The sequence below is a fragment of the Sinohyriopsis cumingii genome, chromosome 3 (assembly GCF_028554795.1).
Source record: "Sinohyriopsis cumingii isolate HCF-2022 chromosome 3, ASM2855479v2, whole genome shotgun sequence".
NCBI classification, from domain to species: domain Eukaryota; kingdom Metazoa; phylum Mollusca; class Bivalvia; order Unionida; family Unionidae; genus Sinohyriopsis; species Sinohyriopsis cumingii.
The window spans coordinates 120,728,779-120,745,612 of NC_142963.1; the positions used below are offsets into that span (position 1 = coordinate 120,728,779).

Genomic DNA, 16,834 nt, shown 5'->3' on the forward strand with positions numbered 1-16,834 from the left:
GATGTATCTAATATTGTTTTCTTTTGATAGAAACTTTCCATCATTGCCATACATAAATCTCGAGTAAATTGTACAAGAACCGTTCTATTTTATCTTAACACGTCATTTGTAGTTCATCGTACGCGTTATGACCACCGCATAACACTAAAATATATACATAGATGTTTACTTTGGTGGCATTTTAAAATAATGTTCTTGTGAAAAGTTATTTTCAATGTCGAGCTGCTCTTTCTTTATAAAAAAAGGTTATAAACAAAGAAAAGCTTGTTCTTCAATCTTCAAACATCAAGTCATGCGCGTCACCACCCTAATAATTCTTTGCGCTATTATGCATTAACGTAGCAAATCAAGATAGCCTCTGTTTCCCACCTGGTTACACTTTTCTTGTTGACATTTGTCCTGAAGAAAAGAGGATAACTAATTGCTTTTCATACATTGCAATGGTCAACGGTAAATGATAGTTGACCAATAAAGAAACAAACACAACCGCCTTGAGTAGGTAAGAAATCAAATATTTTCTTGGCGAGGAAGTATGGCATAGTAACCAAGCGTTTTACTTACGCGCTGAACTCGCAATTATAATCCCAACAAGACAGTTTGGAGAGAAAGAAAAACTACAGTATGAAGTGGTCTAGTGGTTAGGATTCCGCGCTCTCACCGCGGCGACCGGGGTTTGTTTCCCTGCTTGGGAAACTTTTGTCTTAATCTATCTCGTGCAAAGGTAACATAAAGTTTTATTTATGCAAGGATAAGCAATATATTATAAATTATATCTACATTTCGACTTTCTGATCAAAAACAGTTTTTCTTAGGTGAAAGAGATTAATCACAATCAAAGTATTTTATAAAACATTGCATTTATTCTCGCAATAATTTAATGTAAACACCACAGGAAAACATTTTCAATACAGTGCTTCCTTTATTCACTCGGCCAAATTGTGTCATTTATGAATGATTTTATATACCTTTTAAATGATTCGATTTTTATGAAGCTCTCTGAACAATTTACAGCGTTTGCCAACGTTTAAGCATACTTAAAACTAATTAATGTTATATTTAACGAAAATGAATAAATGATTGATGTTGGTGTATCGAGTTCCTCCTTTCCAATTTAAATCTTCTTAAAATGTCATGTGATAATATCGATTATTAAATGGATAAAGAATATCGAATCTTGTTAATAGCAATATGACGCGTATAATTAGTATGAATGTGACGTCATAATATTACGCAGGTGCCTAGTATGAATAAAGTCTGACATGATGTCTTTAATATGTATCGTACCGCAAAATTGAACAATGTAAAAGCGATGTAATATTGATCAAGTCATGAGTCTCTGCAGGGACAAACAATGAGCTCTTTCGATTTATTAAATATATTACGATATTAGGGCACTTTGTACTTGAATAACAAAAAAATGTTGACGCTGGGGGGAGGAGACTTAGGCAACATGGTCTTTAAATAAAGCGTAATCCTATTATCTTGAAAGTAATGTCACTGGAAATGCTAACGATTACTGCCATTTTCTTTAGTGTCCTCCGCATGATTGTTTGCGGAACAGAAAGAATAAAAACATGTACGTTTCCGTTACGTTTATCCTATGTTCTTTTCTCAGTCATAGGAATTATTCAGATATGCCCCATATTTATTTTAATTCACTGATAAAATCAATAAATATTTCTTATAACAGAGGCACATCAGACTGCGAAAGAGCGTACACAAGAGGCAAAGAGCTACATCTGTATGGCGTCACGTGACATCATTCAGCCCAAAAATGATTAAATCGCTTCTTACTTATAATTTCTTTATACAATTTTTATTTCAGACTGGTTTTATGGTGAATTATGGTTCACAAATAATTGCTAAAGGTGGAAAATACACGCATCCAAATAAAGTTATATACCAATAAAGAAAACTCTATATTTTCAGTTTGAAGACTGTGTATCCTGTATCAATTTTCTTCAAAGGCATCTATTGAGGAAGAAATAGAACCTAAGTGTAATACCTAAAACCACAGGTAGGTAACCGACTAGGGCTGGAATGGCGGATGTTGAACCATCGACCCTTGAAATACGAGGTCTGCGCTCTACCATACAAGCTACCGCAACTACCGACATTGAATTAGTGAAACGTCAATACGTCAAAGCTGATCAATCAATCAATACCCAATTTGTGATAGCTTCAGCACCATTACCTCCCCGATACATCTCGCAGTGTCAATAGCGTAACATATATTTATTTAATTAACAGTGTGCTACGAACGGACGGATATTCACTATATGATGCAGTCTCCATTGAGGCCCATATGACGATTGAAAGAATAGAAAGCTGGGCCATGAACGGAGGTTTAATGTGTCACTATTTTCAAATACTTTACAAGTATGGGGACTTTACAGAACCCCAATCTTTGAATGTGCTGTTTTGGGAAATTTAAAACTTGTTTACATCCTTCATAACTTGTGTCTCTAAAAGTGCAAATAATCAGACAGAAGACAATATGTTGTAGAAGAAGGTATTATTTTCAGTTATTATATTTATTACCATTATCAAACCAATTTATAAATAATAAACCGATCAAAGTAACTTAAATATCGAGATTCTCTTAAGCTTGGTTCAAAATTTACTGCTAAATAAAATTGCTATCCTATTATTGAGCTGTAATATACTTGATATTATTGATTCAGTTGTGAAATATATCATAAAATTATATTCCATGTCTTTTATCACAACTTATAATCAGTTAAGTTGTTGTTGTTATTGTAGGGCTTAACGCCATTTTTCAGCACACGATAGGCTATACATGGCGGCCAGTATTAATGGAGGAGGAACAACCCTGGAAATCCCGGGAAAGAACCACCGACCCTCGAGAAGCTACTGGCAAGCTTTCTCACATATCCACATTGGCCGAATCCGAGACTCGAACCCATGCAGACAGAGGTGAGATGGCAGTGATCCGTAACGGAGATCGCTTTAGATCACTCGGCCACTCGGGCCCCTAATCAGTTAAGTACCAAATCAAATACTCAATAACGAGAGATACACATTAAACTTTATAAGTTGTACATCTTTCTCAAGCAAGTTAGAGATGCAATATCAGCTGTTAGTCACGTGGCTAACACATGTTAAGTAGCAGCATGGATGCTTATTTATGGCGGGAAGTTGATTTTCGCCTTTAGAATAGCTGATAACGCTTTTTATGTGGACTTACTGATTGGAAAAAATCGAATTAGTGAAATGCAAGATGAGTACAGATTCTTGTTAATAATGTTCATAGCAAAAGTGCAATCACCGAAGGAATTCAAGAATGTATGAAAGGTTTTTAACTTTTTCTACTGAATTATATGGAGGTCTTTATTTAAATAGAATTCAGTTTCAGATCCTGTAGCATTTTCGCGGTCTTTCTTAGTTCTCGGTATGTGGTCTTTATTGAATTAATGTTTCTTGAAGTGTTCTATGGAACCTATTGATTGTTTTCACAAATCACTGTTGCCGTTTAAACCAGTCATTTCCATCTTCAGAGAGTTTTCAGTTTATTTCTATGTTTCTTTCGTTCTCTTCTTTTTCTCTTCTGTATCAATGCAGTAAAACAGTTAGAACTTAAACCTCTTCAAACCGGCAGAGCAAATAATCCAGAAATGGAACGATGTGCAACGCATATTTAATTATTAGACAGTATAAACTCTTAATTGAAACAATGGAAATTATGGACATAATGTTGCCAAGAATTGATTATGGGTGTGCCCAAGAGGATTACTTCGTGATACAATTAAAACCTTTAATAAGGAAGATACCTAAGTAAGTTTATTGAATAAGATAATGCTATTTAAGCTGGAATCTTTTGAACTATTTGAGGGCACTTCAATGATGTGATGCGACAGACGGACAAAGATAAACGTTTCCCTTCTATTATGATAGCGGGACACAAGAACTTTCTTGTTCTTCATGAATTATAGAAATGTTACCCGTTGATATGCTTAAAAGCATGATTCCTTTTACACATGGCCACAATGACAAATGAAAGAATTGTGAATCTATAGTGTTTTTGTATTCAAAATATGAGTAACAATGGAAATGTGAGGAAATAATTTCATTCGTTTTTTTCTCCTCATAGAATTACATTGAAGCAGTTTCATCTTACTGGAAAATCAATATGATTCAAATATTGGCTATTTTCAATATGTATAGATGTGATTTTGGCCGTGAGTTATTCATTTGATTTAAATATACCGACACTTACCAGAAATATGGACTAAAACAATTTACTTTTTTCTACTTTGCAACATTCCACCTATTTGATAATGAATGTACACATTTATTGTCTTAAATAAGTCTCTTTCTATTTAATTCATAACCGATAGATAAAGAGAGTATTTGGACTATTAGAAAGTATTCGAGTTTGCTCTACAAATTACTTTCATTTTTAAAAAAAGAATGTGGTCAGTTTATCTCAGATACTTCAAAATTTTAGTTTATAGCTAGGCGCTGCTTGAAATTTGTATTTCAGATGTCTAAAGATACTGTAGATTATACAGCTCAGTGATTGCGAAATACATTATGTGCATCTTCCATTGTCATGACAAGTTGATATCCATGTATCAACAAATCATATCCATAATATCCCAAGTGGTCTAGTGGCTAGGATTCCGCGCTTTCACCGCGGCGGCCGGGGTTCGATTATCCGCTTGGGAAACTTTTGTTTTAATCTATATCGTGCAAATATAACATAAAGTTTTATCTTTACAAAGATAAGAAAAATTGTAGAAATTATATCTACGTTTCGACTTTCTGATCAAAAACAGTTTTTCTTAGGTGAAAGAGATTAATCACAATCAAAGTATTTGATTAAACATTACATTTATTCTCGCAAAAATTTAGTGTAAACACCAAAGGAAAACATTTTTAATACAGTGCTTCCATTATTCACTCGGCCAAATCGTGTCATATATGAATGATTTTATATACGCTTTCAAATGATTCGATTTTTACGAAGCTCTCTGAACAATTTACAGCGTTTGCCAACGTTTAAGCATATTTAACACTAATTAATTTTATATTTAACGAAAATGAATTCACGATTGATTTTGGTGTATCGAGTTCCTCCTTTCCAATTTAAATGTTCTTGAAGTATCATTGTGATAATATCGATTATTAAATGGATAAAGAATATCGAATCTTGTTAATAGCAATATGACGCGTATAATTAGTATGAATGTGACGTCATAATATTACGCAGGTGCCTAGTATGAATAACGTCTGACATGATGTCTTTAATATGTATCGTAACGCAAATTTGAACAATGTAAAAGCCATGTAATATTGATCAAGTCATGAGTCTCTGCAGGGACAAACAATGAGCTCTTTCGATTTATTAAATATATTCCGATATTACGGCACTTTGTACTTGAATCACGAAATAAATTGACGGGGTGGGAGACTTAGCCAACGTGGTCTTTAAATAAAGCGTAACCCTAATAGCATGAAAGTAATGTCACTGGAAATGCTAATGACTACTGCCATTTCCTTTAGTGTCCTCCGCATGATTGTTTGCGGAACAGAAAGAATAAAAACATGTACGTTTCCGTTACGTTTATCCTATGTTCTTTTCTCAGTCACAGGAATTATTCACAGATGTCCCTTATTTATTTTAATTCCCTGTTAAATTCAATAAATATTTCTTATAACAGAGGCACAACAGCCTGCGAAAGAGCGTACACAGGAGGCAAAGAGCTAGATCTGTATGGCGTCACGTGACATCATTCAACCCAAAAATGTTTAAATCGTTTCTTACTTATAAATTCTTTATAAAACTTTAATTTCAGACTAGTTTTATGGTGAATTGTGGTTCACAAATAATTGCTAAAGGTCGAAAATACAAGCATCCAAATAAAATTATATACAAATAAAAAAACTCTATATTTTCAGTTTGAAGACTGTGTATCCTGAATCAATTTTCTTCAAAGGCATCTATTGAGGAAGAAATAGAACTTAAGTGTATTTCCTAAGGCCAAACCTAGGCAACCGAATAGGACTGCAATGGCGGATGTTGAACCATCCACCCTTGAAATACGCGGTCTGCGCTCTACCATACAAGCTACCGCACCTACCTACATTGAATAAATGAAACGTCAATACGTCAAAGCTGATCAATCAATCAATCAATACCCCATTTATGGTAGCTTCAATGCCATCACCTCCCCGATCGATCTCGCTGTGGCAATAGCGTCGGATATCTTTATTTAATTAACAGTGTGCTACGAATGGACGAATATTCACTGTATGATGCAGTCTCCATTGAGGCCCATATGACGATTGAAATAATAGAAAACTGGGCCATGAACGGACCGATATTCTAGAAAAAATCCGCCTTCGAATGTTCCACAAGCGAGACACAACAAGCTACAGGAAACTGGACATCAGCTCTTGCACAGTGTTGGCCGGAACTTGATATTCAATCGTGGAAAGACAAATGCTATTCTTTACTAGAATCGTCCCATTGCGCATACCAAGTGAAATCAAGTACATAATGAGAACGAAAGTGAAATGTAAGTTACAGAAATTTCAAGAGGATAGTAAGTAAAATATAGTCCAACTTTCATCAGTTTCGGTGTAGTGCACGAGGTGTATATATGTCTCAAAATCAATTAAGTGTCGGCTGGAATCAGATTAGTAACAATATCGCCTCTTTCAGATGTAAGCTGTGATGACCCTGCAACACTGGCGACATATAGCTGTTTTCGGTCGTTTTTATTCTGTTTCTTCTGAATTTTATCTGAATTTGAGACTTCAGCGGTCAAATGATTTGTTTCACCAATTGCAAATATGCTTATTACCAACTTTAATAAATGTTCATAAAGATTACAAATTGTTTCAAAACCTTATGTATGATTTATTCGTGCATTTATATGATGTGTAGTTATCGAGTGAACAATGAAGCATATCAATTAAGTATCCCTGGCTTTTGGCATTGTTCAAATGAAAGATTTGCAACTTTCAATTGTTTTTGTAGTTAGCACCCGTTTTTCTTTAATCGAAAAATGCCGCCTTTATTACCAGACTCACAACAAATAACTTGTAAAGGTTCTGGTTATGTATCAGATTATTTTGTACTGGACTATATAAACGAATCACATCCATGTTAAACTCCAAACGGTTAATTAAAGATCACATATCTCTCTCTCTCTCCATCTCTCTCTCTCTCTCTCTCTCTCTCTCTCTCTCTCTCTGTTCTTCTGTAAAATAGTATATGTTTTTTATGATTTTATTTCCCGTTATCTCCCCAATACCAGTTTTGATCGCAAGAGCAAAACAATGCATAGGATCAAAATTATCTACCCAGTGTAGCCACCAAACCTAATTATGGACATTTAAGACGCCTCGACATACTTGATATTCGGGAAGACAATAAAAGCTTTCGAGAAATATATGTTCAATAAAAGACTACTCAAGTAGACTTAAGTGTTGTTCTTAAAAAATATTTCTAACGATTCAAAATATACATGTTTTCTTTCCTTAAATTTTTCGGAAATAATGTCTAAGACAGGGGTGGGAAATTACGGCCCGAGCGGCCCGCCAAGGGCTTTCATGAGGCCCGCCAAAGGTTTTCATGCGGCCTAGGAACAAGTCATCATTCGCACTGACTCTGTTTATCTTACCCTGTTCATCAAATAAATGTGCTTCTTTTGAAGTTTATGTTTAAGTTTTCAAATATTAACAACATATTAGCAACTGAAAATTAATTATTAAGTTATTTAGAAAAACCTTTTGTTTTTGCTATTTCAAATAGGCCCGTGACAAGTTGTAAATTTGTTTCTGCGGCACTTGCACTGGAAAGTTTGCCCACCTCTGGTCTAAGACATCTTGAAGTAATCCATGATTTATAGTACTAAGTTTATACGACAGATTTGCTTCCCATATGATTATATCTTACGGCGAGGTTAAGAACTGATTGTCCGTTAAGATGTATCTAATATTGTTTTCTTTTGATAGAAACTTTCCATCATTGCCATACATAAATCTCGAGTAAATTGTACAAGAACCGTTCTATTTTATCTTAACACGTCATTTGTAGTTCATCGTACGCGTTATGACCACCGCATAACACTAAAATATATACATAGATGTTTACTTTGGTGGCATTTTAAAATAATGTTCTTGTGAAAAGTTATTTTCAATGTCGAGCTGCTCTTTCTTTATAAAAAAAGGTTATAAACAAAGAAAAGCTTGTTCTTCAATCTTCAAACATCAAGTCATGCGCGTCACCACCCTAATAATTCTTTGCGCTATTATGCATCAACGTAGCAAATCAAGATAGCCTCTGTTTCCCACCTGGTTACACTTTTCTTGTTGACATTTGTCCTGAAGAAAAGAGGATAACTAATTGCTTTTCATACATTGCAATGGTCAACGGTAAATGACAGTTGACCAATAAAGAAACAAACACAACCGCCTTGAGTAGGTAAGAAATCAAATATTTTCTTGGCGAGGAAGTATGGCATAGTAACCAAGCGTTTTACTTACGCGCTGAACTCGCAATTATAATCCCAACAAGACAGTTTGGAGAGAAAGAAAAACTACAGTATGAAGTGGTCTAGTGGTTAGGATTCCGCGCTCTCACCGCGGCGACCGGGGTTTGTTTCCCTGCTTGGGAAACTTTTGTCTTAATCTATCTCGTGCAAAGGTAACATAAAGTTTTATTTATGCAAGGATAAGCAATATATTATAAATTATATCTACATTTCGACTTTCTGATCAAAAACAGTTTTTCTTAGGTGAAAGAGATTAATCACAATCAAAGTATTTTATAAAACATTGCATTTATTCTCGCAATAATTTAATGTAAACACCACAGGAAAACATTTTCAATACAGTGCTTCCTTTATTCACTCGGCCAAATTGTGTCATTTATGAATGATTTTATATACCTTTTAAATGATTCGATTTTTACGAAGCTCTCTGAACAATTTACAGCGTTTGCCAACGTTTAAGCATATTTAACACTAATTAATTTTATATTTAACGAAAATGAATTCACGATTGATTTTGGTGTATCGAGTTCCTCCTTTCCAATTTAAATGTTCTTGAAGTATCATTGTGATAATATCGATTATTAAATGGATAAAGAATATCGAATCTTGTTAATAGCAATATGACGCGTATAATTAGTATGAATGTGACGTCATAATATTACGCAGGTACCTAGTATGAATAACGTCTGACATGATGTCTTTAATATGTATCGTAACGCAAATTTGAACAATGTAAAAGCGATGTAATATTGATCAAGTCATGAGTCTCTGCAGGGACAAACAATGAGCTCTTTCGATTTATTAAATATATTCCGATATTACGGCACTTTGTACTTGAATCACGAAATAAATTGACGGGGTGGGAGACTTAGCCAACGTGGTCTTTAAATAAAGCGTAACCCTAATAGCATGAAAATAATGTCACTGGAAATGCTAATGACTACTGCCATTTCCTTTAGTGTCCTCCGCATGATTGTTTGCGGAACAGAAAGAATAAAAACATGTACATTTCCGTTACGTTTATCCTATGTTCTTTTCTCAGTCACAGGAATTATTCACAGATGTCCCTTATTTATTTTAATTCCCTGTTAAATTCAATAAATATTTCTTATAACAGAGGCACATCAGACTGCGAAAGAGCGTACACAGGAGGCAAAGAGCTAGATCTGTATGGCGTCACGTGACATCATTCAACCCAAAAACGTTTAAATCGTTTCTTACTTATAACTTCTTTATAAAACTTTAATTTCAGACTAGTTTTATGGTGAATTGTGGTTCACAAATAATTGCTAAAGGTCGAAAATACAAGTATCCAAATAAAATTATATACCAATAAAAAAGCTCTGTATTTTCAGTTTGAAGACTGTGTATCCTGAATCAATTTTCTTCAAAGGCATCTATTGAGGAAGAAATAGAACCTAAGTGTATTTCCTAAGGCCAAACCTAGGCAACCGAATAGGACTGCAATGGCGGATGTTGAACCATCCACCCTTGAAATACGCGGTCTGCGCTCTACCATACAAGCTACCGCACCTACCTACATTGAATAAATGAAACGTCAATACGTCAAAGCTGATCAATCAATCAATCAATACCCCATTTATGGTAGCTTCAATGCCATCACCTCCCCGATCCATCTCGCTGTGGCAATAGCGTCGGATATCTTTATTTAATTAACAGTGTGCTACGAACGGACGAATATTCACTGTATGATGCAGTCTCCATTGAGGCCCATATGACGATTGAAATAATAGAAAACTGGGCCATGAACGGACCGATATTCTAGAAAAAATCCGCCTTCGAATGTTCCACAAGCGAGAAACAACAAGCTACAGGAAACTGGACATCAGCTCTTGCACAGTGTTGGCCGGAACTTGATATTCAATCGTGGAAAGACAAATGCTATTCTTTACTAGAATCGTCCCATTGCGCATACCAAGTGAAATCAAGTACATAATGAGAACGAAAGTGAAATGTAAGTTACAGAAATTCCAAGAGGATAGTAAGTAAAATATAGTCCAACTTTCATCAGTTTCGGTGTAGTGCACGAGGTGTATATATGTCTCAAAATCAATTAAGTGTCGGCTGGAATCAGATTAGTAACAATATCGCCTCTTTCAGATGTAAGCTGTGATGACCCTGCAACACTGGCGACATATAGTTGTTTTCGGTCGTTTTTATTCTGTTTCTTCTGAATTTCATCTGAATTTGAGACTTCAGCGGTCAAATGATTTGTTTCACCAATTGCAAATATGCTTATTACCAACTTTAATAAATGTTCATAAAGATTACAAATTGTTTCAAAACCTTATGTATGATTTATTAGTGCATTTATATGATGTGTAGTTATCGAGTGAACAATGAAGCATATCAATTAAGTATCCCTGGCTTTTGGCATTGTTCAAATGAAAGATTTGCAACTTTCAATTGTTTTTGTAGTTAGCACCCGTTTTTCTTTAATCGAAAAATGCCGCCTTTATTACCAGATTCACAACAAATAACTTGTAAAGGTTCTGGTTATGTATCAGATTATTTTGTACTGGACTATATAAACGAATCACATCCATGTTAAACTCCAAACGGTCAATTAAAGATCACATATCTCTCTCTCTCTCTCTCTCTCTCTCTCTCTCTCTCTCTCTCTCTCTTCTTCTTCTTCTGTAAAATAGTATATGTTTTTATGATTTTATTTCCCGTTATCTCCCCAATACCAGTTTTGATCGCAAGAGCAAAACAATGCATAGGATCAAAATTATCTACCCAGTGTAGCCACCAAACCTAATTATGGACATTTAAGACGCCTCGACATACTTGATATTCGGGAAGACAATAAAAGCTTTCGAGAAATATATGTTCAATAAAAGACTACTCAAGTAGACTTTAGTGTTGTTCTTCAAAAATATTTCTAACGATTCAAAATATACATGTTTTTTTTTCCTTAAATTTTTAGGAAATAATGTCTAAGACAGGGGTGGGAAACTACGGCCCGAGCGGCCCGCCAAGGGCTTTCATGAGGCCCGCCAAAGGTTTTCATGCGGCCTAGGAACAAGTCATCATTCGCACTGACTCTGTTTATCTTACCCTGTTCATCAAATAAATGTGCTTCTTTTGAAGTTTATGTTTAAGTTTTCAAATATTAACAACATATTAGCAACTGAAAATTAATTATTAAGTTATTTAGAAAAACCTTTTGTTTTTGCTATTTCACATAGGCCCGTGACAAGTTGTAAATTTGTTTCTGCGGCACTTGCACTGGAAAGTTTGCCCACCTCTGGTCTAAGACATCTTGAAGTAATCCATGATTTATAGTACTAAGTTTATACGACAGATTTGCTTCCCATATGATTATATCTTACGGCGAGGTTAAGAACTGATTGTCCGTTAAGATGTATTTAATATTGTTTTCTTTTGATAGAAACTTTCCATCATTGCCATACATAAATCTCAAGTAAATTGTACAAGAACCGTTCTATTTTATCTTAACACGTCATTTGTAGTTCATCGTACGCGTTATGACCACCGCATAACACTAAAATATATACATAGATGTTTACTTTGGTGGCATTTTAAAATAATGTTCTTGTGAAAAGTTATTTTCAATGTCGAGCTGCTCTTTCTTTATAAAAAAAGGTTATAAACAAAGAAAAGCTTGTTCTTCAATCTTCAAACATCAAGTCATGCGCGTCACCACCCTAATAATTCTTTGCGCTATTATGCATTAACGTAGCAAATCAAGATAGCCTCTGTTTCCCACCTGGTTACACTTTTCTTGTTGACATTTGTCCTGAAGAAAAGAGGATAACTAATTGCTTTTCATACATTGCAATGGTCAACGGTAAATGACAGTTGACCAATAAAGAAACAAACACAACCGCCTTGAGTAGGTAAGAAATCAAATATTTTCTTGGCGAGGAACTATGGCATAGTAACCAAGCGATTTACTTACGCGCTGAACTCGCAATTATAACCCCAACAAGAGAGTTTGGAGAGAAAGAAAAACTACAGTATGAAGTGGTGTAGTGGTTAGGATTCCGCGCTCTCACCGCGGCGACCGGGGTTTGTTTCCCTGCTTGGGAAACTTTTGTCTTAATCTATCTCGTGCAAAGGTAACATAAAGTTTTATTTATGCAAGGATAAGCAATATATTATAAATTATATCTACATTTCGACTTTCTGATCAAAAACAGTTTTTCTTAGGTGAAAGAGATTAATCACAATCAAAGTATTTTATAAAACATTGCATTTATTCTCGCAATAATTTAATGTAAACACCACAGGAAAACATTTTCAATACAGTGTTTCCTTTATTCACTCGGCCAAATTGTGTCATTTATGAATGATTTTATATACCTTTTAAATGATTCGATTTTTATGAAGCTCTCTGAACAATTTACAGCGTTTGCCAACGTTTAAGCATACTTAAAACTAATTAATGTTATATTTAACGAAAATGAATAAATGATTGATGTTGGTGTATCGAGTTCCTCCTTTCCAATTTAAATCTTCTTAAAATGTCATGTGATAATATCGATTATTAAATGGATAAAGAATATCGAATCTTGTTAATAGCAATATAACGCGTATAATTAGTATGAATGTGACGTCATAATATTACGCAGGTGCCTAGTATGAATAACGTCTGACATGATGTCTTTAATATGTATCGTACCGCAAAATTGAACAATGTAAAAGCGATGTAATATTGATCAAGTCATGAGTCTCTGCAGGGACAAACAATGAGCTCTTTCGATTTATTAAATATATTACGATATTACGGCACTTTGTACTTGAATAACAAAAAAATGTTGACGCTGGGGGGAGGAGACTTAGGCAACATGGTCTTTAAATAAAGCGTAATCCTATTATCTTGAAAGTAATGTCACTGGAAATGCTAACGATTACTGCCATTTTCTTTAGTGTCCTCCGCATGATTGTTTGCGGAACAGAAAGAATAAAAACATGTACGTTTCCGTTACGTTTATCCTATGTTCTTTTCTCAGTCATAGGAATTATTCAGATATGCCCCATATTTATTTTAATTCACTGATAAAATCAATAAATATTTCTTATAACAGAGGCACATCAGACTGCGAAAGAGCATACACAAGAGGCAAAGATCTACATCTGTATGGCGTCACGAGACATCATTCAGCCAAAAATGATTAAATCGCTTCTTACTTATAATTTCTTTATACAATTTTTATTTCAGACTGGTTTTATGGTGAATTATGGTTCACAAATAATTGCTAAAGGTGGAAAATACACGCATCCAAATAAAGTTATATACCAATAAAAAAAACTCTATATTTTCAGTTTGAAGACTGTGTATCCTGTATCAATTTTCTTCAAAGGCATCTATTGAGGAAGAAATAGAACCTAACTGTAGTACCTAAAGCCACAGGTAGGTAACCGACTAGGGCTGGAATGGCGGATGTTGAACCATCGACCCTTGAAATACGAGGTCTGCGCTCTACCATACAAGCTACCGCAACTACCGACATTGAATTAGTGAAACGTCAATACGTCAAAGCTGATCAATCAATCAATACCCAATTTGTGATAGCTTCAGCACCATTACCTCCCCGATACATCTCGCAGTGTCAATAGCGTAACATATATTTATTTAATTAACAGTGTGCTACGAACGGACGGATATTCACTATATGATGCAGTCTCCATTGAGGCCCATATGACGATTGAAAGAATAGAAAGCTGGGCCATGAACGGAGGTTTAATGTGTCACTATTTTCAAATACTTTACAAGTATGGGGACTTTACAGAACCCCAATCTTTGAATGTGCTGTTTTGGGAAATTTAAAACTTGTTTACATCCTTCATAACTTGTGTCTCTAAAAGTGCAAATAATCAGACAGAAGACAATATGTTGTAGAAGAAGGTATTATTTTCAGTTATTATATTTATTACCGTTATCAAACCAATTTATAAATAATAAACCGATCAAAGTAACTTAAATATCGAGATTCTCTTAAGCTTGGTTCAAAATTTACTGCTAATTAAAATTGCTATCCTATTATTAAGCTGTAATATACTTGATATTATTGATTCAGTTGTGAAATATATCATAAAATTATATTCCATGTCTTTTATCACAACTTATAATCAGTTAAGTTATTGTTGTTGTTGTAGGGCTTAACGCCATTTTTCAGCACACGATAGGCTATACATGGCGGCCAGTATTAATGGTGGAGGAACAACCCGGGAAATCCCGGGAAAGAACCACCGACCCTCGAGAAGCTACTGGCAAGCTTTCTCACATATCCACATTGACCGAATCCGAGACTCGAACACATGCAGACAGAGGTGAGATGGCAGTGATCCGTAACGGAGATCGCTTTAGATCACTCGGCCACTCGGGCCCCTAATCAGTTAAGTACCAAATCAAATACTCAATAACGAGAGATACACATTAAACTTTATAAGTTGTACATCTTTCTCAAGCAAGTTAGAGATGCAATATCAGCTGTTAGTCACGTGGCTAACACATGTTAAGTAGCAGCATGGATGCTTATTTATGGCGGGAAGTTGATTTTCGCCTTTAGAATAGCTGATAACGCTTTTTATGTGGACTTACTGATTGGAAAAAATTGAATTAGTGAAATGCAAGATGAGTACAGATTCTTGTTAATAATGTTCATAGCAAAAGTGCAATCACCGAAGGAATTCAAGAATGTATGAAAGGCTTTTAGCTTTTTCTACTGAATTATATGGAGGTCTTTATTTAAATAGAATTCAGTTTCAGATCCTGTAGCATTTTCGCGGTCTTTCTTAGTTCTCAGTATGTGGTCTTTATTGAATTAATGTTTCTTGAAGTGTTTTATGGAACCTATTTATTGTTTTCACAAATCACTGTTGCCGTTTAAACCAGTCATTTCCATCTTTAGAGAGTTTTCAGTTTATTTCTATGTTTCTCTCGTTCTCTTCTTTTTCTCTTCTGTATCAATGCAGTAAAACAGTTAGAACTTAAACCTCTTCAAACCGGCAGAGCAAATAATCCATAAATGGAACGATGTGCACCGCATATTTAATTATTAGACAGTATAAACTCTTAATTGAAACAATGCAAATTATGGACATAATGTTGCCAAGAATTGAGTATGGGTGTGCCCAAGAGGATTACTTCGTGATACAATTAAAACATTTAATCAGGAAGATACCTAAGTAAGTTTATTGAATAAGATAATGCTATTTAAGCTGGAATCTTTTTGAACTATTTGAGGGCACTTCAATGACGTGATGCGACAGACGGACAAAGATAAACGTTTCCCTTCTATTATGATAGCGGGACACAAGAACTTTCTTGTTCTTCATGAATTATAGAAATGTTACCCGTTGATATGCTTAAAAGCATGATTCCTTTTACACATGGCCACAATGACAAATGAAAGAATTGTGAATCTATAGTGTTTTTGTATTTAAAATATGAGTAACAATGGAAATGTGAGGAAATAATTTCATTCGTTTTTTTTTCCCTCATAGAATTACATTGAAGCAGTTTCATCTTACTGGAAAATCAATATGATTCAAATATTGGCTATTTTCAATATGTATAGATGTGATTTTGGCCGTGAGTTATTCATTTGATTTAAATATACCGACACTTACCAGAAATATGGACTAAAACAATTTACTTTTTTCTACTTTGCAACATTCCACCTATTTGATAATGAATGTACACATTTATTGTCATAAATAAGTCTCTTTCTATTTAATTCATAACCGATAGATAAAGAGAGTATTTGCACTATTAGAAAGTATTCGAGTTTGCTCTACAAATTACTTTCATTTTTAGAAAAAGAATGTGGTCAGTTTATCTCAGATACTTCAAAATTTTAGTTTATAGCTAGGCGCTGATTGAAATTTGTATTTCAGATGTCTAAAGATACTGTAGATTATACAGCTCAGTGTTTGCGAAATACATTATGTGCATCTTCCATTGCCATGACAACTTGATATCCATGTATCAACAAATCATATCCATAATATCCCAAATGGTCTAGTGGCTAGGATTCCGCGCTCTCACCGCGGCGGCCGGGGTTCGATTCCCCGCTTGGGAAACTTTTGTTTTAATCTATATCGTGCAAATATAACATAAAGTTTTATCTTTACAAAGATAAGAAAAATTGTAGAAATTATATCTACGTTTCGACTTTCTGATCAAAAACAGTTTTTCTTAGGTGAAAGAGATTAATCACAATCAAAGTATTTGATTAAACATTACATTTATTCTCGCAAAATTTTAATGTAAACACCACAGGAAAACATTTTTAATACAGTGCTTCCATTATTCA

The 16,834-nt window shown here is 34.5% G+C and overlaps 1 non-coding gene across 1 annotated transcript; it reads left to right on the forward strand.

Annotated features, from left to right (window-relative positions):
- The first annotated feature begins 16,528 nt into the window (after positions 1-16,528).
- On the forward strand, positions 16,529-16,600 carry Trnae-cuc (transfer RNA glutamic acid (anticodon CUC)). Its single transcript has one exon. It is a non-coding gene; the product is annotated as a tRNA-Glu (tRNA).
- Positions 16,601-16,834: the final 234 nt, after the last annotated feature.